We start from the raw sequence: 26905 nt of genomic DNA on the forward strand, positions 1-26905 counted from the left end.
GCATCAGAAATTGCTTAAAATGCCGACTGGGGAATCAGGCTCGTTGGTCTAGGGGTATGATTCTCGCTTCGGGTGCGAGAGGTCCCGGGTTCAAATCCCGGACGAGCCCATGCTGTGGAATTATTTTTAGGCTGCTTATTATATAGGGCCATTTCTTCTTTTCAATGCTATAAGACGCCGTGTATGGTGAGAAAGTTCCTTTCCCTCTACGCTATTTACCACTTTTGGCGTATAGAATTTCAGTGCCGGACTTCTTTGCAACTGCTTTTCTGGGGTGGACCATCAGTGTAGGAAAATTAAATGCAAAGTGTTTTTCTAGTGTGGTTTCAGGTATGGTTTTAAATTCGCCTTTTGGAATAAAAGTGGTCCTCGTTCCTTTCTTCCAAAGAAAGAGATCGGGTAAGGAGGGTCCAACTTTGAGCTTCATGGACATTGGCCCTTGGTCTGTGCATTCCAGCCCACTACATGCCAAGAAGATTCCTGCAAGCGTGTCTGTTTCTGTAGTGTAGTGGTTATCACGTTCGCTTTACACGCGAAAGGTCCCTGGTTCGAGACCGGGCAGAAACAGCAGCTTTCTGTTTTTCACACAGTTTGCATTTACTCTCTCAATTTATAGGAAAGCTGAGATAATGGAAGCTGTCTATCCCTCACCAGCGTGACGTACTGTGCTCCAGGGGCATCAGTGACAGCTCAAAAAGAGAAGTGACGATAGTTTGCGCTATTCGTTTGCACGTCCTTGTGTACTGAAGGTTGGGCCTACTTCATGAAAGCAAGGCATGAGAGCAGAAATGGTTTTATTGACCTCACCGAGAGCATACACCTAGAACAAACAAAATGTCTGAAGGATAGAGGCATTTTCATTTCTTGTTCGATGACGGCCATGGAAAAGACAGCAACCATATTGCAGAAGAGAGCAGCATGTGCAGTTGCTTGCTTTGGGTGAAGCATTCACTAACTCACTGCCAATAACCCCCGGAGCCGGTGCGAAAGGCGACTCTTGTGAGCCTCGGCTCGTTGGTCTAGGGGTATGATTCTCGCTTAGGGTGCGAGAGGTCCCGGGTTCAAATCCCGGTCGAGCCCTTTTTCAGAGGTAAACATACGAATCCTACTCAAAACTCACAATGCCTGACTATTTCTCATTACACTCGCCGCATTGTTGCACAAAATATTTTGAACCTCATAAGAAACATGGATCACCATGCTTTTTCTGCCTTCATGCTTAGTCTGTGTGTGTCCCAGGTGATGCTTTCCCAAGCTGTACTTGCTGGAATTTAGGCATCAGATATTTGTCTGTCGATGCCTGCATAAGTCAATTTTTAATACGTCTAATTGCAAGTATGTTGGCTGATATCTCTGCAGTTTTCACACTTGCTCCTCGCTTTCTGAGTGGCTGCTGATACAGCAGAATAGAAGTAGAGAGAATCCTTGAGAGGAACCTTGCTCTAACAGTAAAACACAGCAAGTGAGTTTCTGTAGTGTAGTGGTCATCACGTTCGCCTAACACGCGAAAGGTCCCCGGTTCGAGACCGGGCAGAAACACTGTGCATGAGCTGCTTTTATGTGCACCCTCTAAAACCTTATTATCTCAAAGCAAGCTTAAGAAGAGGCGGTCCTTGAACCCAGCGAGCCGTGGGAAACTTCCTTTACTTTTGCAAGACGAAACAAAGTAATCCACATCCATCAGTGGTCGCTCTTGTGCCTAGCTTTTTTTTTGTCATGCCATGTTGTATTGTGGGGTCTTTACACTTGTGACATTGCTGTGAACGTTGTAAGTGCAAACATTGGCAGGTGCAGTCAGAAGAGTCAGATCTGTGCACACCCAGGGCTGTCAGGATGGCCGAGTGGTCTAAGGCGCCAGACTCAAGAGAGCTTGATCTTCAGTGCAACTGAGACTTCTGGTCTCCTCATGGAGGCGTGGGTTCAGATCCCACTTCTGACAGGTTTCTTTTACACCCTTAAATCGTCCTGTTTTTTGCAGTGCATTCCCCACACACCACAATCTTTGCACGGACCTGTAACATATGACGAGAATTCCACCAACGATCAGGCTGGGCCCTCAATCACAATTCCATGTATTCCTGGAAGGGACACCTCAGGCACACCTTCCGTTAAATTTGCACTCCATCACACAAACTGCCGTGCTGGTTTCTCATTAAGCAGTTGATCCCATCTTTGTTGTGAGGCTCTCCTGCCACTTTTTGGGCGGAGAAGGCACTGTCCCTGCAACAACACAGGCAGACATGTTCAACAGGGCTTCCTGGTTATGTGGGAGGAGCAGATTGTCATTGGTCCCCCCTTGCGAATTTTAATTTACATAAGGAAGACAGAGAGGTAGCTGGAAGTAGGCAGTACACACGTGCATTGAACTCTATCTTATGATTTGCAGCTAATTCTAGATTGAGGCAGGAGGAAAGGAGGTGACTTGCCCAAAAATGGCCATCCTGGGAATTCAGCCACCCTGGGTCTCCCAGGTTAGTGTTTCAGTCCTGCGAGCCACTCATATAAATCTCGCCTGATCGAGCCTGATCGAGCGCTGAGTGAGCGTGTTTGAATCCAAGAATCAAATGCCTCTGTCTTAGGAGCAAGAATTGGCAGGCCCTCCCTTGCATCTGGGGTGGAAGTCTATGGGGCAAGTGTCCAGGACTTGCAGAGGAGTACAAGTGCCAGAAAGTGGCTGCAGTTCTCATCAGCGCCTTTTTTCTGCTCTCTGGCAGCTAGGATATCGACTGATCCCTTCCTTGCAAGAGTGAAAAAAACAACACCTTGAGAGAAAACATGACTTTGTGTGGTTCACATAGAGAGAGAGCAGCCAAATAGCCCTGCTTTGTTTCTGAAAGACGCATCAGAAATTGCTTAAAATGCCGACTGGGGAATCAGGCTCGTTGGTCTAGGGGTATGATTCTCGCTTCGGGTGCGAGAGGTCCCGGGTTCAAATGCCGGATGAGCCCATGCTGTGGAATTATTTTTAGGCTGCTTATTATATAGGGCCATTTCTTCTTTTCAATGCTATAAGACGCCGTGTATGGTGAGAAAGTTCCTTTCCCTCTACGCTATTTCCCACTTTTGGCGTATAGAATTTCAGTGCCGGACTTCTTTGCAACTGCTTTTCTGGGGTGGACCATCAGTGTAGGAAAATTAAATGCAAAGTGTTTTTCTAGTGTGGTTTCAGGTATGGTTTTAAAATCGCCTTTTGGAATAAAAGTGGTCCTCGTTCCTTTCTTCTAAAGAAAGAGATCGGGTAAGGAGGGTCCAACTTTGAGCTTTATGGACATTGGCCCTTGGTCTGTGCATTCCAGCCCACTACATGCCAAGAAGATTCCTGCAAGCGTGTCTGTTTCTGTAGTGTAGTGGTTATCACGTTCGCTTTACACGCGAAAGGTCCCTGGTTCGAGACCGGGCAGAAACAGCAGCTTTCTGTTTTTCACACAGTTTGCATTTACTCTCTCAATTTATAGGAAAGCTGAGATAATGGAAGCTGTCTATCCCTCACCAGCGTGACGTACTGTGCTCCAGGGGCATCAGTGACAGCTCAAAAAGAGAAGTGACGATAGTTTGCGCTATTCCTTTGCACGTCCTTGTGTACTGAAGGTTGGGCCTACTTCATGAAAGCAAGGCATGAGAGCAGAAATGGTTTTATTGACCTCACCGAGAGCATACACCTAGAACAAACAAAATGTCTGAAGGATAGAGGCATTTTCATTTCTTGTTCGATGACGGCCATGGAAAAGACAGCAACCATATTGCAGAAGAGAGCAGCATGTGCAGTTGCTTGCTTTGGGTGAAGCATTCACTAACTCGCTGCCAATAACCCCCGGAGCCGGTGCGAAAGGCGACTCTTGTGTGCCTCGGCTCGTTGGTCTAGGGGTATGATTCTCGCTTAGGGTGCGAGAGGTCCCGGGTTCAAATCCCGGACGAGCCCTTTTTCAGAGGTAAACATACGAATCCTACTCAAAACTCACAATGCCTGACTATTTCTCATTACACTCGCCGCATTGTTGCACAAAATATTTTGAACCTCATAAGAAACATGGATCACCATGCTTTTTCTGCCTTCATGCTTAGTCTGTGTGTGTCCCAGGTGATGCTTTCCCAAGCTGTACTTGCTGGAATTTAGGCATCAGATATTTGTCTGTCGATGCCTGCATAAGTCAATTTTTAATACGTCTAATTGCAAGTATGTTGGCTGATATCTCTGCAGTTTTCACACTTGCTCCTCGCTTTCTGAGTGGCTGCAGATACAGCAGAATAGAAGTAGAGAGAATCCTTGAGAGGAACCTTGCTCTAACAGTAAAACACAGCAAGTGAGTTTCTGTAGTGTAGTGGTCATCACGTTCGCCTAACACGCGAAAGGTCCCCGGTTCGAGACCGGGCAGAAACACTGTGCATGAGCTGCTTTTATGTGCACCCTCTAAAACCTTATTATCTCAAAGCAAGCTTAAGAAGAGGCGGTCCTTGAACCCAGCGAGCCGTGGGAAACTTCCTTTACTTTTGCAAGACGAAACAAAGTAATCCACATCCATCAGTGGTCGCTCTTGTGCCTAGCTTTTTTTTTGTCATGCCATGTTGTATTGTGGGGTCTTTACACTTGTGACATTGCTGTGAACGTTGTAAGTGCAAACATTGGCAGGTGCAGTCAGAAGAGTCAGATCTGTGCACACCCGGGGCTGTCAGGATGGCTGAGTGGTCTAAGGCGCCAGACTCAAGAGAGCTTGATCTTCAGTGCAACTGAGACTTCTGGTCTCCTCATGGAGGCGTGGGTTCAAATCCCACTTCTGACAGGTTTCTTTTACACCCTTAAATCGTCCTGTTTTTTGCAGTGCATTCCCCACACACCACAATCTTTGCACGGACCTGTAACATATGACGAGAATTCCACCAACGATCAGGCTGGGCCCTCAATCACAATTCCATGTATTCCTGGAAGGGACACCTCAGGCACACCTTCCGTTAAATTTGCACTCCATCACACAAACTGCCGTGCTGGTTTCTCATTAAGCAGTTGATCCCATCTTTGTTGTGAGGCTCTCCTGCCACCTTTTGGGCGGAGAAGGCACTGTCCCTGCAACAACACAGGCAGACATGTTCAACAGGGCTTCCTGGTTATGTGGGAGGAGCAGATTGTCATTGGTCCCCCCTTGCGAATTTTAATTTACATAAGGAAGACAGAGAGGTAGCTGGGAGTAGGCAGTACACACGTGCATTGAACTCTATCTTATGATTTGCAGCTAATTCTAGATTGAGGCAGGAGGAAAGGAGGTGACTTGCCCAAAAATGGCCATCCTGGGAATTCAGCCACCCTGGGTCTCCCAGGTTAGTGTTTCAGTCCTGCGAGCCACTCATATAAATCTCGCCTGATCGAGCGCTGAGTGAGCGTGTTTGAATCCAAGAATCAAATGCCTCTGTCTTAGGAGCAAGAATTGGCAGGCCCTCCCTTGCATCTGGGGTGGAAGTCTATGGGGCAAGTGTCCAGGACTTGCAGAGGAGTACAAGTGCCAGAAAGTGCCTGCAGTTCTCATCAGCGCCTTTTTTCTGCTCTCTGGCAGCTAGGATATCGACTGATCCCTTCCTTGCAAGAGTGAAAAAAACAACACCTTGAGAGAAAACATGACTTTGTGTGGTTCACATAGAGAGAGAGCAGCCAAATAGCCCTGCTTTGTTTCTGAAAGACGCATCAGAAATTGCTTTAAATGCCGACTGGGGAATCAGGCACGTTGGTCTAGGGGTATGATTCTCGCTTCGGGTGCGAGAGGTCCCGGGTTCAAATTCCGGATGAGCCCATGCTGTGGAATTATTTTTAGGCTGCTTATGATATAGGGCCATTTCTTCTTTTCAATGCTATAAGACGCCGTGTATGGTGAGAAAGTTCCTTTCCCTCTACGCTATTTCCCACTTTTGGCGTATAGAATTTCAGTGCCGGACTTCTTTGCAACTGCTTTTCTGGGGTGGACCATCAGTGTAGGAAAATTAAATGCAAAGTGTTTTTCTAGTGTGGTTTCAGGTATGGTTTTAAAATCGCCTTTTGGAATAAAAGTGGTCCTCGTTCCTTTCTTCCAAAGAAAGAGATCGGGTAAGGAGGGTCCAACTTTGAGCTTCATGGACATTGGCCCTTGGTCTGTGCATTCCAGCCCACTACATGCCAAGAAGATTCCTGCAAGCGTGTCTGTTTCTGTAGTGTAGTGGTTATCACGTTTGCTTTACACGCGAAAGATCCCTGGTTCGAGACCGGGCAGAAACAGCAGCTTTCTGTTTTTCACACAGTTTGCATTTACTCTCTCAATTTATAGGAAAGCTGAGATAATGGAAGCTGTCTATCCCTCACCAGCGTGACGTACTGTGCTCCAGGGGCATCAGTGACAGCTCAAAAAGAGAAGTGACGATAGTTTGCGCTATTCCTTTGCACGTCCTTGTGTACTGAAGGTTGGGCCTACTTCATGAAAGCAAGGCATGAGAGCAGAAATGGTTTTATTGACCTCACCGAGAGCATACACCTAGAACAAACAAAATGTCTGAAGGATAGAGGCATTTTCATTTCTTGTTCGATGACGGCCATGGAAAAGACAGCAACCATATTGCAGAAGAGAGCAGCATGTGCAGTTGCTTGCTTTGGGTGAAGCATTCACTAACTCGCTGCCAATAACCCCCGGAGCCGGTGCGAAAGGCGACTCTTGTGTGCCTCGGCTCGTTGGTCTAGGGGTATGATTCTCGCTTAGGGTGCGAGAGGTCCCGGGTTCAAATCCCGGACGAGCCCTTTTTCAGAGGGAAACATACGAATCCTACTCAAAACTCACAATGCCTGACTATTTCTCATTACACTCGCCGCATTGTTGCACAAAATATTTTGAACCTCATAAGAAACATGGATCACCATGCTTTTTCTGCCTTCATGCTTAGTCTGTGTGTGTCCCAGGTGATGCTTTCCCAAGCTGTACTTGCTGGAATTTAGGCATCAGATATTTGTCTGTCGATGCCTGCATAAGTCAATTTTTAATACGTCTAATTGCAAGTATGTTGGCTGATATCTCTGCAGTTTTCACACTTGCTCCTCGCTTTCTGAGTGGCTGCTGATACAGCAGAATAGAAGTAGAGAGAATCCTTGAGAGGAACCTTGCTCTAACAGTAAAACACAGCAAGTCAGTTTCTGTAGTGTAGTGGTCATCACGTTCGCCTAACACGCGAAAGGTCCCCGGTTCGAGACCGTGCAGAAACACTGTTCATGAGCTGCTTTTATGTGCACCCTCTAAAACCTTATTATCTCAAAGCAAGCTTAAGAAGAGGCGGTCCTTGAACCCAGCGAGCCGTGGGAAACTTCCTTTACTTTTGCAAGACGAAACAAAGTAATCCACATCCATCAGTGGTCGCTCTTGTGCCTAGCTTTTTTTTTGTCATGCCATGTTGTATTGTGGGGTCTTTACACTTGTGACATTGCTGTGAACGTTGTAAGTGCAAACATTGGCAGGTGCAGTCAGAAGAGTCAGATCTGTGCACACCCAGGGCTGTCAGGATGGCTGAGTGGTCTAAGGCGCCAGACTCAAGAGAGCTTGATCTTCAGTGCAACTGAGACTTCTGGTCTCCTCATGGAGGTGTGGGTTCAAATCCCACTTCTGACAGGTTTCTTTTACACCCTTAAATCGTCCTGTTTTTTGCAGTGCATTCCCCACACACCACAATCTTTGCACGGACCTGTAACATATGACGAGAATTCCACCAACGATCAGGCTGGGCCCTCAATCACAATTCCATGTATTCCTGGAAGGGACACCTCAGGCACACCTTCCGTTAAATTTGCACTCCATCACACAAACTGCCGTGCTGGTTTCTCATTAAGCAGTTGATCCCATCTTTGTTGTGAGGCTCTCCTGCCACCTTTTGGGCGGAGAAGGCACTGTCCCTGCAACAACACAGGCAGACATGTTCAACAGGGCTTCCTGGTTATGTGGGAGGAGCAGATTGTCATTGGTCCCCCCTTGCGAATTTTAATTTACATAAGGAAGACAGAGAGGTAGCTGGGAGTAGGCAGTACACACGTGCATTGAACTCTATCTTATGATTTGCAGCTAATTCTAGATTGAGGCAGGAGGAAAGGAGGTGACTTGCCCAAAAATGGCCATCCTGGGAATTCAGCCACCCTGGGTCTCCCAGGTTAGTGTTTCAGTCCTGCGAGCCACTCATATAAATCTCGCCTGATCGAGCCTGATCGAGCGCTGAGTGAGCGTGTTTGAATCCAAGAATCAAATGCCTCTGTCTTAGGAGCAAGAATTGGCAGGCCCTCCCTTGCATCTGGGGTGGAAGTCTATGGGGCAAGTGTCCAGGACTTGCAGAGGAGTACAAGTGCCAGAAAGTGCCTGCAGTTCTCATCAGCGCCTTTTTTCTGCTCTCTGGCAGCTAGGATATCGACTGATCCCTTCCTTGCAAGAGTGAAAAAAACAACACCTTGAGAGAAAACATGACTTTGTGTGGTTCACATAGAGAGAGAGCAGCCAAATAGCCCTGCTTTGTTTCTGAAAGACGCATCAGAAATTGCTTAAAATGCCGACTGGGGAATCAGGCTCGTTGGTCTAGGGGTATGATTCTCGCTTCGGGTGCGAGAGGTCCCGGGTTCAAATCCCGGACGAGCCCATGCTGTGGAATTATTTTTAGGCTGCTTATTATATAGGGCCATTTCTTCTTTTCAATGCTATAAGACGCCGTGTATGGTGAGAAAGTTCCTTTCCCTCTACGCTATTTACCACTTTTGGCGTATAGAATTTCAGTGCCGGACTTCTTTGCAACTGCTTTTCTGGGGTGGACCATCAGTGTAGGAAAATTAAATGCAAAGTGTTTTTCTAGTGTGGTTTCAGGTATGGTTTTAAATTCGCCTTTTGGAATAAAAGTGGTCCTCGTTCCTTTCTTCCAAAGAAAGAGATCGGGTAAGGAGGGTCCAACTTTGAGCTTCATGGACATTGGCCCTTGGTCTGTGCATTCCAGCCCACTACATGCCAAGAAGATTCCTGCAAGCGTGTCTGTTTCTGTAGTGTAGTGGTTATCACGTTCGCTTTACACGCGAAAGGTCCCTGGTTCGAGACCGGGCAGAAACAGCAGCTTTCTGTTTTTCACACAGTTTGCATTTACTCTCTCAATTTATAGGAAAGCTGAGATAATGGAAGCTGTCTATCCCTCACCAGCGTGACGTACTGTGCTCCAGGGGCATCAGTGACAGCTCAAAAAGAGAAGTGACGATAGTTTGCGCTATTCGTTTGCACGTCCTTGTGTACTGAAGGTTGGGCCTACTTCATGAAAGCAAGGCATGAGAGCAGAAATGGTTTTATTGACCTCACCGAGAGCATACACCTAGAACAAACAAAATGTCTGAAGGATAGAGGCATTTTCATTTCTTGTTCGATGACGGCCATGGAAAAGACAGCAACCATATTGCAGAAGAGAGCAGCATGTGCAGTTGCTTGCTTTGGGTGAAGCATTCACTAACTCGCTGCCAATAACCCCCGGAGCCGGTGCGAAAGGCGACTCTTGTGTGCCTCGGCTCGTTGGTCTAGGGGTATGATTCTCGCTTAGGGTGCGAGAGGTCCCGGGTTCAAATCCCGGTCGAGCCCTTTTTCAGAGGTAAACATACGAATCCTACTCAAAACTCACAATGCCTGACTATTTCTCATTACACTCGCCGCATTGTTGCACAAAATATTTTGAACCTCATAAGAAACATGGATCACCATGCTTTTTCTGCCTTCATGCTTAGTCTGTGTGTGTCCCAGGTGATGCTTTCCCAAGCTGTACTTGCTGGAATTTAGGCATCAGATATTTGTCTGTCGATGCCTGCATAAGTCAATTTTTAATACGTCTAATTGCAAGTATGTTGGCTGATATCTCTGCAGTTTTCACACTTGCTCCTCGCTTTCTGAGTGGCTGCTGATACAGCAGAATAGAAGTAGAGAGAATCCTTGAGAGGAACCTTGCTCTAACAGTAAAACACAGCAAGTGAGTTTCTGTAGTGTAGTGGTCATCACGTTCGCCTAACACGCGAAAGGTCCCCGGTTCGAGACCGGGCAGAAACACTGTGCATGACCTGCTTTTATGTGCACCCTCTAAAACCTTATTATCTCAAAGCAAGCTTAAGAAGAGGCGGTCCTTGAACCCAGCGAGCTGTGGGAAACTTCCTTTACTTTTGCAAGACGAAACAAAGTAATCCACATCCATCAGTGGTCGCTCTTGTGCCTAGCTTTTTTTTTGTCATGCCATGTTGTATTGTGGGGTCTTTACACTTGTGACATTGCTGTGAAAGTTGTAAGTGCAAACATTGGCAGGTGCAGTCAGAAGAGTCAGATCTGTGCACACCCAGGGCTGTCAGGATGGCCGAGTGGTCTAAGGCGCCAGACTCAAGAGAGCTTGATCTTCAGTGCAACTGAGACTTCTGGTCTCCTCATGGAGGCGTGGGTTCAGATCCCACTTCTGACAGGTTTCTTTTACACCCTTAAATCGTCCTGTTTTTTGCAGTGCATTCCCCACACACCACAATCTTTGCACGGACCTGTAACATATGACGAGAATTCCACCAACGATCAGGCTGGGCCCTCAATCACAATTCCATGTATTCCTGGAAGGGACACCTCAGGCACACCTTCCGTTAAATTTGCACTCCATCACACAAACTGCCGTGCTGGTTTCTCATTAAGCAGTTGATCCCATCTTTGTTGTGAGGCTCTCCTGCCACTTTTTGGGCGGAGAAGGCACTGTCCCTGCAACAACACAGGCAGACATGTTCAACAGGGCTTCCTGGTTATGTGGGAGGAGCAGATTGTCATTGGTCCCCCCTTGCGAATTTTAATTTACATAAGGAAGACAGAGAGGTAGCTGGAAGTAGGCAGTACACACGTGCATTGAACTCTATCTTATGATTTGCAGCTAATTCTAGATTGAGGCAGGAGGAAAGGAGGTGACTTGCCCAAAAATGGCCATCCTGGGAATTCAGCCACCCTGGGTCTCCCAGGTTAGTGTTTCAGTCCTGCGAGCCACTCATATAAATCTCGCCTGATCGAGCCTGATCGAGCGCTGAGTGAGCGTGTTTGAATCCAAGAATCAAATGCCTCTGTCTTAGGAGCAAGAATTGGCAGGCCCTCCCTTGCATCTGGGGTGGAAGTCTATGGGGCAAGTGTCCAGGACTTGCAGAGGAGTACAAGTGCCAGAAAGTGGCTGCAGTTCTCATCAGCGCCTTTTTTCTGCTCTCTGGCAGCTAGGATATCGACTGATCCCTTCCTTGCAAGAGTGAAAAAAACAACACCTTGAGAGAAAACATGACTTTGTGTGGTTCACATAGAGAGAGAGCAGCCAAATAGCCCTGCTTTGTTTCTGAAAGACGCATCAGAAATTGCTTAAAATGCCGACTGGGGAATCAGGCTCGTTGGTCTAGGGGTATGATTCTCGCTTCGGGTGCGAGAGGTCCCGGGTTCAAATGCCGGATGAGCCCATGCTGTGGAATTATTTTTAGGCTGCTTATTATATAGGGCCATTTCTTCTTTTCAATGCTATAAGACGCCGTGTATGGTGAGAAAGTTCCTTTCCCTCTACGCTATTTCCCACTTTTGGCGTATAGAATTTCAGTGCCGGACTTCTTTGCAACTGCTTTTCTGGGGTGGACTATCAGTGTAGGAAAATTAAATGCAAAGTGTTTTTCTAGTGTGGTTTCAGGTATGGTTTTAAAATCGCCTTTTGGAATAAAAGTGGTCCTCGTTCCTTTCTTCTAAAGAAAGAGATCGGGTAAGGAGGGTCCAACTTTGAGCTTCATGGACATTGGCCCTTGGTCTGTGCATTCCAGCCCACTACATGCCAAGAAGATTCCTGCAAGCGTGTCTGTTTCTGTAGTGTAGTGGTTATCACGTTCGCTTTACACGCGAAAGGTCCCTGGTTCGAGACCGGGCAGAAACAGCAGCTTTCTGTTTTTCACACAGTTTGCATTTACTCTCTCAATTTATAGGAAAGCTGAGATAATGGAAGCTGTCTATCCCTCACCAGCGTGATGTACTGTGCTCCAGGGGCATCAGTGACAGTTCAAAAAGAGAAGTGACGATAGTTTGTGCTATTCCTTTGCACGTCCTTGTGTACTGAAGGTTGGGCCTACTTCATGAAAGCAAGGCATGAGAGCAGAAATGGTTTTATTGACCTCACCGAGAGCATACACCTAGAACAAACAAAATGTCTGAAGGATAGAGGCATTTTCATTTCTTGTTCGATGACGGCCATGGAAAAGACAGCAACCATATTGCAGAAGAGAGCAGCATGTGCAGTTGCTTGCTTTGGGTGAAGCATTCACTAACTCGCTGCCAATAACCCCCGGAGCCGGTGCGAAAGGCGACTCTTGTGTGCCTCGGCTCGTTGGTCTAGGGGTATGATTCTCGCTTAGGGTGCGAGAGGTCCCGGGTTCAAATCCCGGTCGAGCCCTTTTTCAGAGGTAAACATACGAATCCTACTCAAAACTCACAATGCCTGACTATTTCTCATTACACTCGCCGCATTGTTGCACAAAATATTTTGAACCTCATAAGAAACATGGATCACCATGCTTTTTCTGCCTTCATGCTTAGTCTGTGTGTGTCCCAGGTGATGCTTTCCCAAGCTGTACTTGCTGGAATTTAGGCATCAGATATTTGTCTGTCGATGCCTGCATAAGTCAATTTTTAATACGTCTAATTGCAAGTATGTTGGCTGATATCTCTGCAGTTTTCACACTTGCTCCTCGCTTTCTGAGTGGCTGCTGATACAGCAGAATAGAAGTAGAGAGAATCCTTGAGAGGAACCTTGCTCTAACAGTAAAACACAGCAAGTCAGTTTCTGTAGTGTAGTGGTCATCACGTTCGCCTAACACGCGAAAGGTCCCCGGTTCGAGACCGTGCAGAAACACTGTTCATGAGCTGCTTTTATGTGCACCCTCTAAAACCTTATTATCTCAAAGCAAGCTTAAGAAGAGGCGGTCCTTGAACCCAGCGAGCCGTGGGAAACTTCCTTTACTTTTGCAAGACGAAACAAAGTAATCCACATCCATCAGTGGTCGCTCTTGTGCCTAGCTTTTTTTTTGTCATGCCATGTTGTATTGTGGGGTCTTTACACTTGTGACATTGCTGTGAACGTTGTAAGTGCAAACATTGGCAGGTGCAGTCAGAAGAGTCAGATCTGTGCACACCCAGGGCTGTCAGGATGGCTGAGTGGTCTAAGGCGCCAGACTCAAGAGAGCTTGATCTTCAGTGCAACTGAGACTTCTGGTCTCCTCATGGAGGTGTGGGTTCAAATCCCACTTCTGACAGGTTTCTTTTACACCCTTAAATCGTCCTGTTTTTTGCAGTGCATTCCCCACACACCACAATCTTTGCACGGACCTGTAACATATGACGAGAATTCCACCAACGATCAGGCTGGGCCCTCAATCACAATTCCATGTATTCCTGGAAGGGACACCTCAGGCACACCTTCCGTTAAATTTGCACTCCATCACACAAACTGCCGTGCTGGTTTCTCATTAAGCAGTTGATCCCATCTTTGTTGTGAGGCTCTCCTGCCACCTTTTGGGCGGAGAAGGCACTGTCCCTGCAACAACACAGGCAGACATGTTCAACAGGGCTTCCTGGTTATGTGGGAGGAGCAGATTGTCATTGGTCCCCCCTTGCGAATTTTAATTTACATAAGGAAGACAGAGAGGTAGCTGGGAGTAGGCAGTACACACGTGCATTGAACTCTATCTTATGATTTGCAGCTAATTCTAGATTGAGGCAGGAGGAAAGGAGGTGACTTGCCCAAAAATGGCCATCCTGGGAATTCAGCCACCCTGGGTCTCCCAGGTTAGTGTTTCAGTCCTGCGAGCCACTCATATAAATCTCGCCTGATCGAGCCTGATCGAGCGCTGAGTGAGCGTGTTTGAATCCAAGAATCAAATGCCTCTGTCTTAGGAGCAAGAATTGACAGGCCCTCCCTTGCATCTGGGGTGGAAGTCTATGGGGCAAGTGTCCAGGACTTGCAGAGGAGTACAAGTGCCAGAAAGTGCCTGCAGTTCTCATCAGCGCCTTTTTTCTGCTCTCTGGCAGCTAGGATATCGACTGATCCCTTCCTTGCAAGAGTGAAAAAAACAACACCTTGAGAGAAAACATGACTTTGTGTGGTTCACATAGAGAGAGAGCAGCCAAATAGCCCTGCTTTGTTTCTGAAAGACGCATCAGAAATTGCTTAAAATGCCGACTGGGGAATCAGGCTCGTTGGTCTAGGGGTATGATTCTCGCTTCGGGTGCGAGAGGTCCCGGGTTCAAATCCCGGACGAGCCCATGCTGTGGAATTATTTTTAGGCTGCTTATTATATAGGGCCATTTCTTCTTTTCAATGCTATAAGACGCCGTGTATGGTGAGAAAGTTCCTTTCCCTCTACGCTATTTACCACTTTTGGCGTATAGAATTTCAGTGCCGGACTTCTTTGCAACTGCTTTTCTGGGGTGGACCATCAGTGTAGGAAAATTAAATGCAAAGTGTTTTTCTAGTGTGGTTTCAGGTATGGTTTTAAATTCGCCTTTTGGAATAAAAGTGGTCCTCGTTCCTTTCTTCCAAAGAAAGAGATCGGGTAAGGAGGGTCCAACTTTGAGCTTCATGGACATTGGCCCTTGGTCTGTGCATTCCAGCCCACTACATGCCAAGAAGATTCCTGCAAGCGTGTCTGTTTCTGTAGTGTAGTGGTTATCACGTTCGCTTTACACGCGAAAGGTCCCTGGTTCGAGACCGGGCAGAAACAGCAGCTTTCTGTTTTTCACACAGTTTGCATTTACTCTCTCAATTTATAGGAAAGCTGAGATAATGGAAGCTGTCTATCCCTCACCAGCGTGACGTACTGTGCTCCAGGGGCATCAGTGACAGCTCAAAAAGAGAAGTGACGATAGTTTGCGCTATTCCTTTGCACGTCCTTGTGTACTGAAGGTTGGGCCTACTTCATGAAAGCAAGGCATGAGAGCAGAAATGGTTTTATTGACCTCACCGAGAGCATACACCTAGAACAAACAAAATGTCTGAAGGATAGAGGCATTTTCATTTCTTGTTCGATGACGGCCATGGAAAAGACAGCAACCATATTGCAGAAGAGAGCAGCATGTGCAGTTGCTTGCTTTGGGTGAAGCATTCACTAACTCGCTGCCAATAACCCCCGGAGCCGGTGCGAAAGGCGACTCTTGTGTGCCTCGGCTCGTTGGTCTAGGGGTATGATTCTCGCTTAGGGTGCGAGAGGTCCCGGGTTCAAATCCCGGTCGAGCCCTTTTTCAGAGGTAAACATACGAATCCTACTCAAAACTCACAATGCCTGACTATTTCTCATTACACTCGCCGCATTGTTGCACAAAATATTTTGAACCTCATAAGAAACATGGATCACCATGCTTTTTCTGCCTTCATGCTTAGTCTGTGTGTGTCCCAGGTGATGCTTTCCCAAGCTGTACTTGCTGGAATTTAGGCATCAGATATTTGTCTGTCGATGCCTGCATAAGTCAATTTTTAATACGTCTAATTGCAAGTATGTTGGCTGATATCTCTGCAGTTTTCACACTTGCTCCTCGCTTTCTGAGTGGCTGCTGATACAGCAGAATAGAAGTAGAGAGAATCCTTGAGAGGAACCTTGCTCTAACAGTAAAACACAGCAAGTGAGTTTCTGTAGTGTAGTGGTCATCACGTTCGCCTAACACGCGAAAGGTCCCCGGTTCGAGACCGGGCAGAAACACTGTGCATGACCTGCTTTTATGTGCACCCTCTAAAACCTTATTATCTCAAAGCAAGCTTAAGAAGAGGCGGTCCTTGAACCCAGCGAGCTGTGGGAAACTTCCTTTACTTTTGCAAGACGAAACAAAGTAATCCACATCCATCAGTGGTCGCTCTTGTGCCTAGCTTTTTTTTTGTCATGCCATGTTGTATTGTGGGGTCTTTACACTTGTGACATTGCTGTGAAAGTTGTAAGTGCAAACATTGGCAGGTGCAGTCAGAAGAGTCAGATCTGTGCACACCCAGGGCTGTCAGGATGGCCGAGTGGTCTAAGGCGCCAGACTCAAGAGAGCTTGATCTTCAGTGCAACTGAGACTTCTGGTCTCCTCATGGAGGCGTGGGTTCAGATCCCACTTCTGACAGGTTTCTTTTACACCCTTAAATCGTCCTGTTTTTTGCAGTGCATTCCCCACACACCACAATCTTTGCACGGACCTGTAACATATGACGAGAATTCCACCAACGATCAGGCTGGGCCCTCAATCACAATTCCATGTATTCCTGGAAGGGACACCTCAGGCACACCTTCCGTTAAATTTGCACTCCATCACACAAACTGCCGTGCTGGTTTCTCATTAAGCAGTTGATCCCATCTTTGTTGTGAGGCTCTCCTGCCACTTTTTGGGCGGAGAAGGCACTGTCCCTGCAACAACACAGGCAGACATGTTCAACAGGGCTTCCTGGTTATGTGGGAGGAGCAGATTGTCATTGGTCCCCCCTTGCGAATTTTAATTTACATAAGGAAGACAGAGAGGTAGCTGGAAGTAGGCAGTACACACGTGCATTGAACTCTATCTTATGATTTGCAGCTAATTCTAGATTGAGGCAGGAGGAAAGGAGGTGACTTGCCCAAAAATGGCCATCCTGGGAATTCAGCCACCCTGGGTCTCCCAGGTTAGTGTTTCAGTCCTGCGAGCCACTCATATAAATCTCGCCTGATCGAGCCTGATCGAGCGCTGAGTGAGCGTGTTTGAATCCAAGAATCAAATGCCTCTGTCTTAGGAGCAAGAATTGGCAGGCCCTCCCTTGCATCTGGGGTGGAAGTCTATGGGGCAAGTGTCCAGGACTTGCAGAGGAGTACAAGTGCCAGAAAGTGGCTGCAGTTCTCATCAGCGCCTTTTTTCTGCTCTCTGGCAGCTAGGATATCGACTGATCCCTTCCTTGCAAGAGTGAAAAAAACAACACCTTGAGAGAAAACATGACTTTGTGTGGTTCACATAGAGAGAGAGCAGCCAAATAGCCCTGCTTTGTTTCTGAAAGACGCATCAGAAATTGCTTAAAATGCCGACTGGGGAATCAGGCTCGTTGGTCTAGGGGTATGATTCTCGCTTCGGGTGCGAGAGGTCCCGGGTTCAAATGCCGGATGAGCCCATGCTGTGGAATTATTTTTAGGCTGCTTATTATATAGGGCCATTTCTTCTTTTCAATGCTATAAGACGCCGTGTATGGTGAGAAAGTTCCTTTCCCTCTACGCTATTTCCCACTTTTGGCGTATAGAATTTCAGTGCCGGACTTCTTTGCAACTGCTTTTCTGGGGTGGACTATCAGTGTAGGAAAATTAAATGCAAAGTGTTTTTCTAGTGTGGTTTCAGGTATGGTTTTAAAATCGCCTTTTGGAATAAAAGTGGTCCTCGTTCCTTTCTTCTAAAGAAAGAGATCGGGTAAGGAGGGTCCAACTTTGAGCTTCATGGACATTGGCCCTTGGTCTGTGCATTCCAGCCCACTACATGCCAAGAAGATTCCTGCAAGCGTGTCTGTTTCTGTAGTGTAGTGGTTATCACGTTCGCTTTACACGCGAAAGGTCCCTGGTTCGAGACCGGGCAGAAACAGCAGCTTTCTGTTTTTCACACAGTTTGCATTTACTCTCTCAATTTATAGGAAAGCTGAGATAATGGAAGCTGTCTATCCCTCACCAGCGTGATGTACTGTGCTCCAGGGGCATCAGTGACAGTTCAAAAAGAGAAGTGACGATAGTTTGCGCTATTCCTTTGCACGTCCTTGTGTACTGAAGGTTGGGCCTACTTCATGAAAGCAAGGCATGAGAGCAGAAATGGTTTTATTGACCTCACCGAGAGCATACACCTAGAACAAACAAAATGTCTGAAGGATAGAGGCATTTTCATTTCTTGTTCGATGACGGCCATGGAAAAGACAGCAACCATATTGCAGAAGAGAGCAGCATGTGCAGTTGCTTGCTTTGGGTGAAGCATTCACTAACTCGCTGCCAATAACCCCCGGAGCCGGTGCGAAAGGCGACTCTTGTGTGCCTCGGCTCGTTGGTCTAGGGGTATGATTCTCGCTTAGGGTGCGAGAGGTCCCGGGTTCAAATCCCGGACGAGCCCTTTTTCAGAGGTAAACATACGAATCCTACTCAAAACTCACAATGCCTGACTATTTCTCATTACACTCGCCGCATTGTTGCACAAAATATTTTGAACCTCATAAGAAACATGGATCACCATGCTTTTTCTGCCTTCATGCTTAGTCTGTGTGTGTCCCAGGTGATGCTTTCCCAAGCTGTACTTGCTGGAATTTAGGCATCAGATATTTGTCTGTCGATGCCTGCATAAGTCAATTTTTAATACGTCTAATTGCAAGTATGTTGGCTGATATCTCTGCAGTTTTCACACTTGCTCCTCGCTTTCTGAGTGGCTGCTGATACAGCAGAATAGAAGTAGAGAGAATCCTTGAGAGGAACCTTGCTCTAACAGTAAAACACAGCAAGTCAGTTTCTGTAGTGTAGTGGTCATCACGTTCGCCTAACACGCGAAAGGTCCCCGGTTCGAGACCGTGCAGAAACACTGTTCATGAGCTGCTTTTATGTGCACCCTCTAAAACCTTATTATCTCAAAGCAAGCTTAAGAAGAGGCGGTCCTTGAACCCAGCGAGCCGTGGGAAACTTCCTTTACTTTTGCAAGACGAAACAAAGTAATCCACATCCATCAGTGGTCGCTCTTGTGCCTAGCTTTTTTTTTGTCATGCCATGTTGTATTGTGGGGTCTTTACACTTGTGACATTGCTGTGAACGTTGTAAGTGCAAACATTGGCAGGTGCAGTCAGAAGAGTCAGATCTGTGCACACCCAGGGCTGTCAGGATGGCTGAGTGGTCTAAGGCGCCAGACTCAAGAGAGCTTGATCTTCAGTGCAACTGAGACTTCTGGTCTCCTCATGGAGGTGTGGGTTCAAATCCCACTTCTGACAGGTTTCTTTTACACCCTTAAATCGTCCTGTTTTTTGCAGTGCATTCCCCACACACCACAATCTTTGCACGGACCTGTAACATATGACGAGAATTCCACCAACGATCAGGCTGGGCCCTCAATCACAATTCCATGTATTCCTGGAAGGGACACCTCAGGCACACCTTCCGTTAAATTTGCACTCCATCACACAAACTGCCGTGCTGGTTTCTCATTAAGCAGTTGATCCCATCTTTGTTGTGAGGCTCTCCTGCCACCTTTTGGGCGGAGAAGGCACTGTCCCTGCAACAACACAGGCAGACATGTTCAACAGGGCTTCCTGGTTATGTGGGAGGAGCAGATTGTCATTGGTCCCCCCTTGCGAATTTTAATTTACATAAGGAAGACAGAGAGGTAGCTGGGAGTAGGCAGTACACACGTGCATTGAACTCTATCTTATGATTTGCAGCTAATTCTAGATTGAGGCAGGAGGAAAGGAGGTGACTTGCCCAAAAATGGCCATCCTGGGAATTCAGCCACCCTGGGTCTCCCAGGTTAGTGTTTCAGTCCTGCGAGCCACTCATATAAATCTCGCCTGATCGAGCCTGATCGAGCGCTGAGTGAGCGTGTTTGAATCCAAGAATCAAATGCCTCTGTCTTAGGAGCAAGAATTGACAGGCCCTCCCTTGCATCTGGGGTGGAAGTCTATGGGGCAAGTGTCCAGGACTTGCAGAGGAGTACAAGTGCCAGAAAGTGCCTGCAGTTCTCATCAGCGCCTTTTTTCTGCTCTCTGGCAGCTAGGATATCGACTGATCCCTTCCTTGCAAGAGTGAAAAAAACAACACCTTGAGAGAAAACATGACTTTGTGTGGTTCACATAGAGAGAGAGCAGCCAAATAGCCCTGCTTTGTTTCTGAAAGACGCATCAGAAATTGCTTAAAATGCCGACTGGGGAATCAGGCTCGTTGGTCTAGGGGTATGATTCTCGCTTCGGGTGCGAGAGGTCCCGGGTTCAAATCCCGGACGAGCCCATGCTGTGGAATTATTTTTAGGCTGCTTATTATATAGGGCCATTTCTTCTTTTCAATGCTATAAGACGCCGTGTATGGTGAGAAAGTTCCTTTCCCTCTACGCTATTTACCACTTTTGGCGTATAGAATTTCAGTGCCGGACTTCTTTGCAACTGCTTTTCTGGGGTGGACCATCAGTGTAGGAAAATTAAATGCAAAGTGTTTTTCTAGTGTGGTTTCAGGTATGGTTTTAAATTCGCCTTTTGGAATAAAAGTGGTCCTCGTTCCTTTCTTCCAAAGAAAGAGATCGGGTAAGGAGGGTCCAACTTTGAGCTTCATGGACATTGGCCCTTGGTCTGTGCATTCCAGCCCACTACATGCCAAGAAGATTCCTGCAAGCGTGTCTGTTTCTGTAGTGTAGTGGTTATCACGTTCGCTTTACACGCGAAAGGTCCCTGGTTCGAGACCGGGCAGAAACAGCAGCTTTCTGTTTTTCACACAGTTTGCATTTACTCTCTCAATTTATAGGAAAGCTGAGATAATGGAAGCTGTCTATCCCTCACCAGCGTGACGTACTGTGCTCCAGGGGCATCAGTGACAGCTCAAAAAGAGAAGTGACGATAGTTTGCGCTATTCCTTTGCACGTCCTTGTGTACTGAAGGTTGGGCCTACTTCATGAAAGCAAGGCATGAGAGCAGAAATGGTTTTATTGACCTCACCGAGAGCATACACCTAGAACAAACAAAATGTCTGAAGGATAGAGGCATTTTCATTTCTTGTTCGATGACGGCCATGGAAAAGACAGCAACCATATTGCAGAAGAGAGCAGCATGTGCAGTTGCTTGCTTTGGGTGAAGCATTCACTAACTCGCTGCCAATAACCCCCGGAGCCGGTGCGAAAGGCGACTCTTGTGTGCCTCGGCTCGTTGGTCTAGGGGTATGATTCTCGCTTAGGGTGCGAGAGGTCCCGGGTTCAAATCCCGGTCGAGCCCTTTTTCAGAGGTAAACATACGAATCCTACTCAAAACTCACAATGCCTGACTATTTCTCATTACACTCGCCGCATTGTTGCACAAAATATTTTGAACCTCATAAGAAACATGGATCACCATGCTTTTTCTGCCTTCATGCTTAGTCTGTGTGTGTCCCAGGTGATGCTTTCCCAAGCTGTACTTGCTGGAATTTAGGCATCAGATATTTGTCTGTCGATGCCTGCATAAGTCAATTTTTAATACGTCTAATTGCAAGTATGTTGGCTGATATCTCTGCAGTTTTCACACTTGCTCCTCGCTTTCTGAGTGGCTGCTGATACAGCAGAATAGAAGTAGAGAGAATCCTTGAGAGGAACCTTGCTCTAACAGTAAAACACAGCAAGTGAGTTTCTGTAGTGTAGTGGTCATCACGTTCGCCTAACACGCGAAAGGTCCCCGGTTCGAGACCGGGCAGAAACACTGTGCATGACCTGCTTTTATGTGCACCCTCTAAAACCTTATTATCTCAAAGCAAGCTTAAGAAGAGGCGGTCCTTGAACCCAGCGAGCCGTGGGAAACTTCCTTTACTTTTGCAAGACGAAACAAAGTAATCCACATCCATCAGTGGTCGCTCTTGTGCCTAGCTTTTTTTTTGTCATGCCATGTTGTATTGTGGGGTCTTTACACTTGTGACATTGCTGTGAAAGTTGTAAGTGCAAACATTGGCAGGTGCAGTCAGAAGAGTCAGATCTGTGCACACCCAGGGCTGTCAGGATGGCCGAGTGGTCTAAGGCGCCAGACTCAAGAGAGCTTGATCTTCAGTGCAACTGAGACTTCTGGTCTCCTCATGGAGGCGTGGGTTCAGATCCCACTTCTGACAGGTTTCTTTTACACCCTTAAATCGTCCTGTTTTTTGCAGTGCATTCCCCACACACCACAATCTTTGCACGGACCTGTAACATATGACGAGAATTCCACCAACGATCAGGCTGGGCCCTCAATCACAATTCCATGTATTCCTGGAAGGGACACCTCAGGCACACCTTCCGTTAAATTTGCACTCCATCACACAAACTGCCGTGCTGGTTTCTCATTAAGCAGTTGATCCCATCTTTGTTGTGAGGCTCTCCTGCCACTTTTTGGGCGGAGAAGGCACTGTCCCTGCAACAACACAGGCAGACATGTTCAACAGGGCTTCCTGGTTATGTGGGAGGAGCAGATTGTCATTGGTCCCCCCTTGCGAATTTTAATTTACATAAGGAAGACAGAGAGGTAGCTGGAAGTAGGCAGTACACACGTGCATTGAACTCTATCTTATGATTTGCAGCTAATTCTAGATTGAGGCAGGAGGAAAGGAGGTGACTTGCCCAAAAATGGCCATCCTGGGAATTCAGCCACCCTGGGTCTCCCAGGTTAGTGTTTCAGTCCTGCGAGCCACTCATATAAATCTCGCCTGATCGAGCCTGATCGAGCGCTGAGTGAGCGTGTTTGAATCCAAGAATCAAATGCCTCTGTCTTAGGAGCAAGAATTGGCAGGCCCTCCCTTGCATCTGGGGTGGAAGTCTATGGGGCAAGTGTCCAGGACTTGCAGAGGAGTACAAGTGCCAGAAAGTGGCTGCAGTTCTCATCAGCGCCTTTTTTCTGCTCTCTGGCAGCTAGGATATCGACTGATCCCTTCCTTGCAAGAGTGAAAAAAACAACACCTTGAGAGAAAACATGACTTTGTGTGGTTCACATAGAGAGAGAGCAGCCAAATAGCCCTGCTTTGTTTCTGAAAGACGCATCAGAAATTGCTTAAAATGCCGACTGGGGAATCAGGCTCGTTGGTCTAGGGGTATGATTCTCGCTTCGGGTGCGAGAGGTCCCGGGTTCAAATGCCGGATGAGCCCATGCTGTGGAATTATTTTTAGGCTGCTTATTATATAGGGCCATTTCTTCTTTTCAATGCTATAAGACGCCGTATATGGTGAGAAAGTTCCTTTCCCTCTACGCTATTTCCCACTTTTGGCGTATAGAATTTCAGTGCCGGACTTCTTTGCAACTGCTTTTCTGGGGTGGACCATCAGTGTAGGAAAATTAAATGCAAAGTGTTTTTCTAGTGTGGTTTCAGGTATGGTTTTAAAATCGCCTTTTGGAATAAAAGTGGTCCTCGTTCCTTTCTTCTAAAGAAAGAGATCGGGTAAGGAGGGTCCAACTTTGAGCTTCATGGACATTGGCCCTTGGTCTGTGCATTCCAGCCCACTACATGCCAAGAAGATTCCTGCAAGCGTGTCTGTTTCTGTAGTGTAGTGGTTATCACGTTCGCTTTACACGCGAAAGGTCCCTGGTTCGAGACCGGGCAGAAACAGCAGCTTTCTGTTTTTCACACAGTTTGCATTTACTCTCTCAATTTATAGGAAAGCTGAGATAATGGAAGCTGTCTATCCCTCACCAGCGTGATGTACTGTGCTCCAGGGGCATCAGTGACAGTTCAAAAAGAGAAGTGACGATAGTTTGCGCTATTCCTTTGCACGTCCTTGTGTACTGAAGGTTGGGCCTACTTCATGAAAGCAAGGCATGAGAGCAGAAATGGTTTTATTGACCTCACCGAGAGCATACACCTAGAACAAACAAAATGTCTGAAGGATAGAGGCATTTTCATTTCTTGTTCGATGACGGCCATGGAAAAGACAGCAACCATATTGCAGAAGAGAGCAGCATGTGCAGTTGCTTGCTTTGGGTGAAGCATTCACTAACTCGCTGCCAATAACCCCCGGAGCCGGTGCGAAAGGCGACTCTTGTGTGCCTCGGCTCGTTGGTCTAGGGGTATGATTCTCGCTTAGGGTGCGAGAGGTCCCGGGTTCAAATCCCGGACGAGCCCTTTTTCAGAGGTAAACATACGAATCCTACTCAAAACTCACAATGCCTGACTATTTCTCATTACACTCGCCGCATTGTTGCACAAAATATTTTGAACCTCATAAGAAACATGGATCACCATGCTTTTTCTGCCTTCATGCTTAGTCTGTGTGTGTCCCAGGTGATGCTTTCCCAAGCTGTACTTGCTGGAATTTAGGCATCAGATATTTGTCTGTCGATGCCTGCATAAGTCAATTTTTAATACGTCTAATTGCAAGTATGTTGGCTGATATCTCTGCAGTTTTCACACTTGCTCCTCGCTTTCTGAGTGGCTGCTGATACAGCAGAATAGAAGTAGAGAGAATCCTTGAGAGGAACCTTGCTCTAACAGTAAAACACAGCAAGTCAGTTTCTGTAGTGTAGTGGTCATCACGTTCGCCTAACACGCGAAAGGTCCCCGGTTCGAGACCGTGCAGAAACACTGTTCATGAGCTGCTTTTATGTGCACCCTCTAAAACCTTATTATCTCAAAGCAAGCTTAAGAAGAGGCGGTCCTTGAACCCAGCGAGCCGTGGGAAACTTCCTTTACTTTTGCAAGACGAAACAAAGTAATCCACATCCATCAGTGGTCGCTCTTGTGCCTAGCTTTTTTTTTGTCATGCCATGTTGTATTGTGGGGTCTTTACACTTGTGACATTGCTGTGAACGTTGTAAGTGCAAACATTGGCAGGTGCAGTCAGAAGAGTCAGATCTGTGCACACCCAGGGCTGTCAGGATGGCTGAGTGGTCTAAGGCGCCAGACTCAAGAGAGCTTGATCTTCAGTGCAACTGAGACTTCTGGTCTCCTCATGGAGGTGTGGGTTCAAATCCCACTTCTGACAGGTTTCTTTTACACCCTTAAATCGTCCTGTTTTTTGCAGTGCATTCCCCACACACCACAATCTTTGCACGGACCTGTAACATATGACGAGAATTCCACCAACGATCAGGCTGGGCCCTCAATCACAATTCCATGTATTCCTGGAAGGGACACCTCAGGCACACCTTCCGTTAAATTTGCACTCCATCACACAAACTGCCGTGCTGGTTTCTCATTAAGCAGTTGATCCCATCTTTGTTGTGAGGCTCTCCTGCCACCTTTTGGGCGGAGAAGGCACTGTCCCTGCAACAACACAGGCAGACATGTTCAACAGGGCTTCCTGGTTATGTGGGAGGAGCAGATTGTCATTGGTCCCCCCTTGCGAATTTTAATTTACATAAGGAAGACAGAGAGGTAGCTGGGAGTAGGCAGTACACACGTGCATTGAACTCTATCTTATGATTTGCAGCTAATTCTAGATTGAGGCAGGAGGAAAGGAGGTGACTTGCCCAAAAATGGCCATCCTGGGAATTCAGCCACCCTGGGTCTCCCAGGTTAGTGTTTCAGTCCTGCGAGCCACTCATATAAATCTCGCCTGATCGAGCCTGATCGAGCGCTGAGTGAGCGTGTTTGAATCCAAGAATCAAATGCCTCTGTCTTAGGAGCAAGAATTGGCAGGCCCTCCCTTGCATCTGGGGTGGAAGTCTATGGGGCAAGTGTCCAGGACTTGCAGAGGAGTACAAGTGCCAGAAAGTGGCTGCAGTTCTCATCAGCGCCTTTTTTCTGCTCTCTGGCAGCTAGGATATCGACTGATCCCTTCCTTGCAAGAGTGAAAAAAACAACACCTTGAGAGAAAACATGACTTTGTGTGGTTCACATAGAGAGAGAGCAGCCAAATAGCCCTGCTTTGTTTCTGAAAGACGCATCAGAAATTGCTTAAAATGCCGACTGGGGAATCAGGCTCGTTGGTCTAGGGGTATGATTCTCGCTTCGGGTGCGAGAGGTCCCGGGTTCAAATCCCGGACGAGCCCATGCTGTGGAATTATTTTTAGGCTGCTTATTATATAGGGCCATTTCTTCTTTTCAATGCTATAAGACGCCGTGTATGGTGAGAAAGTTCCTTTCCCTCTACGCTATTTACCACTTTTGGCGTATAGAATTTCAGTGCCGGACTTCTTTGCAACTGCTTTTCTGGGGTGGACCATCAGTGTAGGAAAATTAAATGCAAAGTGTTTTTCTAGTGTGGTTTCAGGTATGGTTTTAAATTCGCCTTTTGGAATAAAAGTGGTCCTCGTTCCTTTCTTCCAAAGAAAGAGATCGGGTAAGGAGGGTCCAACTTTGAGCTTCATGGACATTGGCCCTTGGTCTGTGCATTCCAGCCCACTACATGCCAAGAAGATTCCTGCAAGCGTGTCTGTTTCTGTAGTGTAGTGGTTATCACGTTCGCTTTACACGCGAAAGGTCCCTGGTTCGAGACCGGGCAGAAACAGCAGCTTTCTGTTTTTCACACAGTTTGCATTTACTCTCTCAATTTATAGGAAAGCTGAGATAATGGAAGCTGTCTATCCCTCACCAGCGTGACGTACTGTGCTCCAGGGGCATCAGTGACAGCTCAAAAAGAGAAGTGACGATAGTTTGCGCTATTCGTTTGCACGTCCTTGTGTACTGAAGGTTGGGCCTACTTCATGAAAGCAAGGCATGAGAGCAGAAATGGTTTTATTGACCTCACCGAGAGCATACACCTAGAACAAACAAAATGTCTGAAGGATAGAGGCATTTTCATTTCTTGTTCGATGACGGCCATGGAAAAGACAGCAACCATATTGCAGAAGAGAGCAGCATGTGCAGTTGCTTGCTTTGGGTGAAGCATTCACTAACTCGCTGCCAATAACCCCCGGAGCCGGTGCGAAAGGCGACTCTTGTGTGCCTCGGCTCGTTGGTCTAGGGGTATGATTCTCGCTTAGGGTGCGAGAGGTCCCGGGTTCAAATCCCGGTCGAGCCCTTTTTCAGAGGTAAACATACGAATCCTACTCAAAACTCACAATGCCTGACTATTTCTCATTACACTCGCCGCATTGTTGCACAAAATATTTTGAACCTCATAAGAAACATGGATCACCATGCTTTTTCTGCCTTCATGCTTAGTCTGTGTGTGTCCCAGGTGATGCTTTCCCAAGCTGTACTTGCTGGAATTTAGGCATCAGATATTTGTCTGTCGATGCCTGCATAAGTCAATTTTTAATACGTCTAATTGCAAGTATGTTGGCTGATATCTCTGCAGTTTTC

General features: G+C 47.0%; 23 non-coding genes across 23 annotated transcripts; all 23 read left to right on the forward strand.

Annotated features, from left to right (window-relative positions):
- Positions 1–37: 37 nt before the first annotated feature.
- On the forward strand, positions 38–109 carry TRNAP-CGG (transfer RNA proline (anticodon CGG)). Its single transcript has one exon. It is a non-coding gene; the product is annotated as a tRNA-Pro (tRNA).
- A 385-nt stretch (positions 110–494) lies between these two features.
- TRNAV-UAC (transfer RNA valine (anticodon UAC)) lies at positions 495–567 on the forward strand. Its single transcript has one exon. It is a non-coding gene; the product is annotated as a tRNA-Val (tRNA).
- Positions 568–1466: 899 nt separating this feature from the next.
- Positions 1467–1539, forward strand: TRNAV-AAC (transfer RNA valine (anticodon AAC)). Its single transcript has one exon. It is a non-coding gene; the product is annotated as a tRNA-Val (tRNA).
- A 1794-nt stretch (positions 1540–3333) lies between these two features.
- Positions 3334–3406, forward strand: TRNAV-UAC (transfer RNA valine (anticodon UAC)). Its single transcript has one exon. It is a non-coding gene; the product is annotated as a tRNA-Val (tRNA).
- A 441-nt stretch (positions 3407–3847) lies between these two features.
- Positions 3848–3919, forward strand: TRNAP-AGG (transfer RNA proline (anticodon AGG)). Its single transcript has one exon. It is a non-coding gene; the product is annotated as a tRNA-Pro (tRNA).
- Positions 3920–4305: 386 nt separating this feature from the next.
- On the forward strand, positions 4306–4378 carry TRNAV-AAC (transfer RNA valine (anticodon AAC)). Its single transcript has one exon. It is a non-coding gene; the product is annotated as a tRNA-Val (tRNA).
- A 2298-nt stretch (positions 4379–6676) lies between these two features.
- On the forward strand, positions 6677–6748 carry TRNAP-AGG (transfer RNA proline (anticodon AGG)). The gene has a single exon. It is a non-coding gene; the product is annotated as a tRNA-Pro (tRNA).
- Positions 6749–8544: 1796 nt separating this feature from the next.
- On the forward strand, positions 8545–8616 carry TRNAP-CGG (transfer RNA proline (anticodon CGG)). The gene has a single exon. It is a non-coding gene; the product is annotated as a tRNA-Pro (tRNA).
- Positions 8617–9001: 385 nt separating this feature from the next.
- On the forward strand, positions 9002–9074 carry TRNAV-UAC (transfer RNA valine (anticodon UAC)). Its single transcript has one exon. It is a non-coding gene; the product is annotated as a tRNA-Val (tRNA).
- Positions 9075–9973: 899 nt separating this feature from the next.
- Positions 9974–10046, forward strand: TRNAV-AAC (transfer RNA valine (anticodon AAC)). The gene has a single exon. It is a non-coding gene; the product is annotated as a tRNA-Val (tRNA).
- Positions 10047–11840: 1794 nt separating this feature from the next.
- TRNAV-UAC (transfer RNA valine (anticodon UAC)) lies at positions 11841–11913 on the forward strand. Its single transcript has one exon. It is a non-coding gene; the product is annotated as a tRNA-Val (tRNA).
- Positions 11914–14222: 2309 nt separating this feature from the next.
- On the forward strand, positions 14223–14294 carry TRNAP-CGG (transfer RNA proline (anticodon CGG)). The gene has a single exon. It is a non-coding gene; the product is annotated as a tRNA-Pro (tRNA).
- A 385-nt stretch (positions 14295–14679) lies between these two features.
- Positions 14680–14752, forward strand: TRNAV-UAC (transfer RNA valine (anticodon UAC)). Its single transcript has one exon. It is a non-coding gene; the product is annotated as a tRNA-Val (tRNA).
- Positions 14753–15651: 899 nt separating this feature from the next.
- TRNAV-AAC (transfer RNA valine (anticodon AAC)) lies at positions 15652–15724 on the forward strand. Its single transcript has one exon. It is a non-coding gene; the product is annotated as a tRNA-Val (tRNA).
- Positions 15725–17518: 1794 nt separating this feature from the next.
- Positions 17519–17591, forward strand: TRNAV-UAC (transfer RNA valine (anticodon UAC)). Its single transcript has one exon. It is a non-coding gene; the product is annotated as a tRNA-Val (tRNA).
- A 441-nt stretch (positions 17592–18032) lies between these two features.
- TRNAP-AGG (transfer RNA proline (anticodon AGG)) lies at positions 18033–18104 on the forward strand. The gene has a single exon. It is a non-coding gene; the product is annotated as a tRNA-Pro (tRNA).
- A 1796-nt stretch (positions 18105–19900) lies between these two features.
- Positions 19901–19972, forward strand: TRNAP-CGG (transfer RNA proline (anticodon CGG)). The gene has a single exon. It is a non-coding gene; the product is annotated as a tRNA-Pro (tRNA).
- A 385-nt stretch (positions 19973–20357) lies between these two features.
- TRNAV-UAC (transfer RNA valine (anticodon UAC)) lies at positions 20358–20430 on the forward strand. The gene has a single exon. It is a non-coding gene; the product is annotated as a tRNA-Val (tRNA).
- An 899-nt stretch (positions 20431–21329) lies between these two features.
- On the forward strand, positions 21330–21402 carry TRNAV-AAC (transfer RNA valine (anticodon AAC)). Its single transcript has one exon. It is a non-coding gene; the product is annotated as a tRNA-Val (tRNA).
- Positions 21403–23196: 1794 nt separating this feature from the next.
- On the forward strand, positions 23197–23269 carry TRNAV-UAC (transfer RNA valine (anticodon UAC)). Its single transcript has one exon. It is a non-coding gene; the product is annotated as a tRNA-Val (tRNA).
- A 441-nt stretch (positions 23270–23710) lies between these two features.
- TRNAP-AGG (transfer RNA proline (anticodon AGG)) lies at positions 23711–23782 on the forward strand. The gene has a single exon. It is a non-coding gene; the product is annotated as a tRNA-Pro (tRNA).
- A 1796-nt stretch (positions 23783–25578) lies between these two features.
- TRNAP-CGG (transfer RNA proline (anticodon CGG)) lies at positions 25579–25650 on the forward strand. Its single transcript has one exon. It is a non-coding gene; the product is annotated as a tRNA-Pro (tRNA).
- A 385-nt stretch (positions 25651–26035) lies between these two features.
- TRNAV-UAC (transfer RNA valine (anticodon UAC)) lies at positions 26036–26108 on the forward strand. Its single transcript has one exon. It is a non-coding gene; the product is annotated as a tRNA-Val (tRNA).
- Positions 26109–26905: the final 797 nt, after the last annotated feature.

This window comes from Triturus cristatus, chromosome 10, assembly GCF_964204655.1.
Source record: "Triturus cristatus chromosome 10, aTriCri1.1, whole genome shotgun sequence".
NCBI classification, from domain to species: Eukaryota; Metazoa; Chordata; class Amphibia; order Caudata; family Salamandridae; genus Triturus; species Triturus cristatus.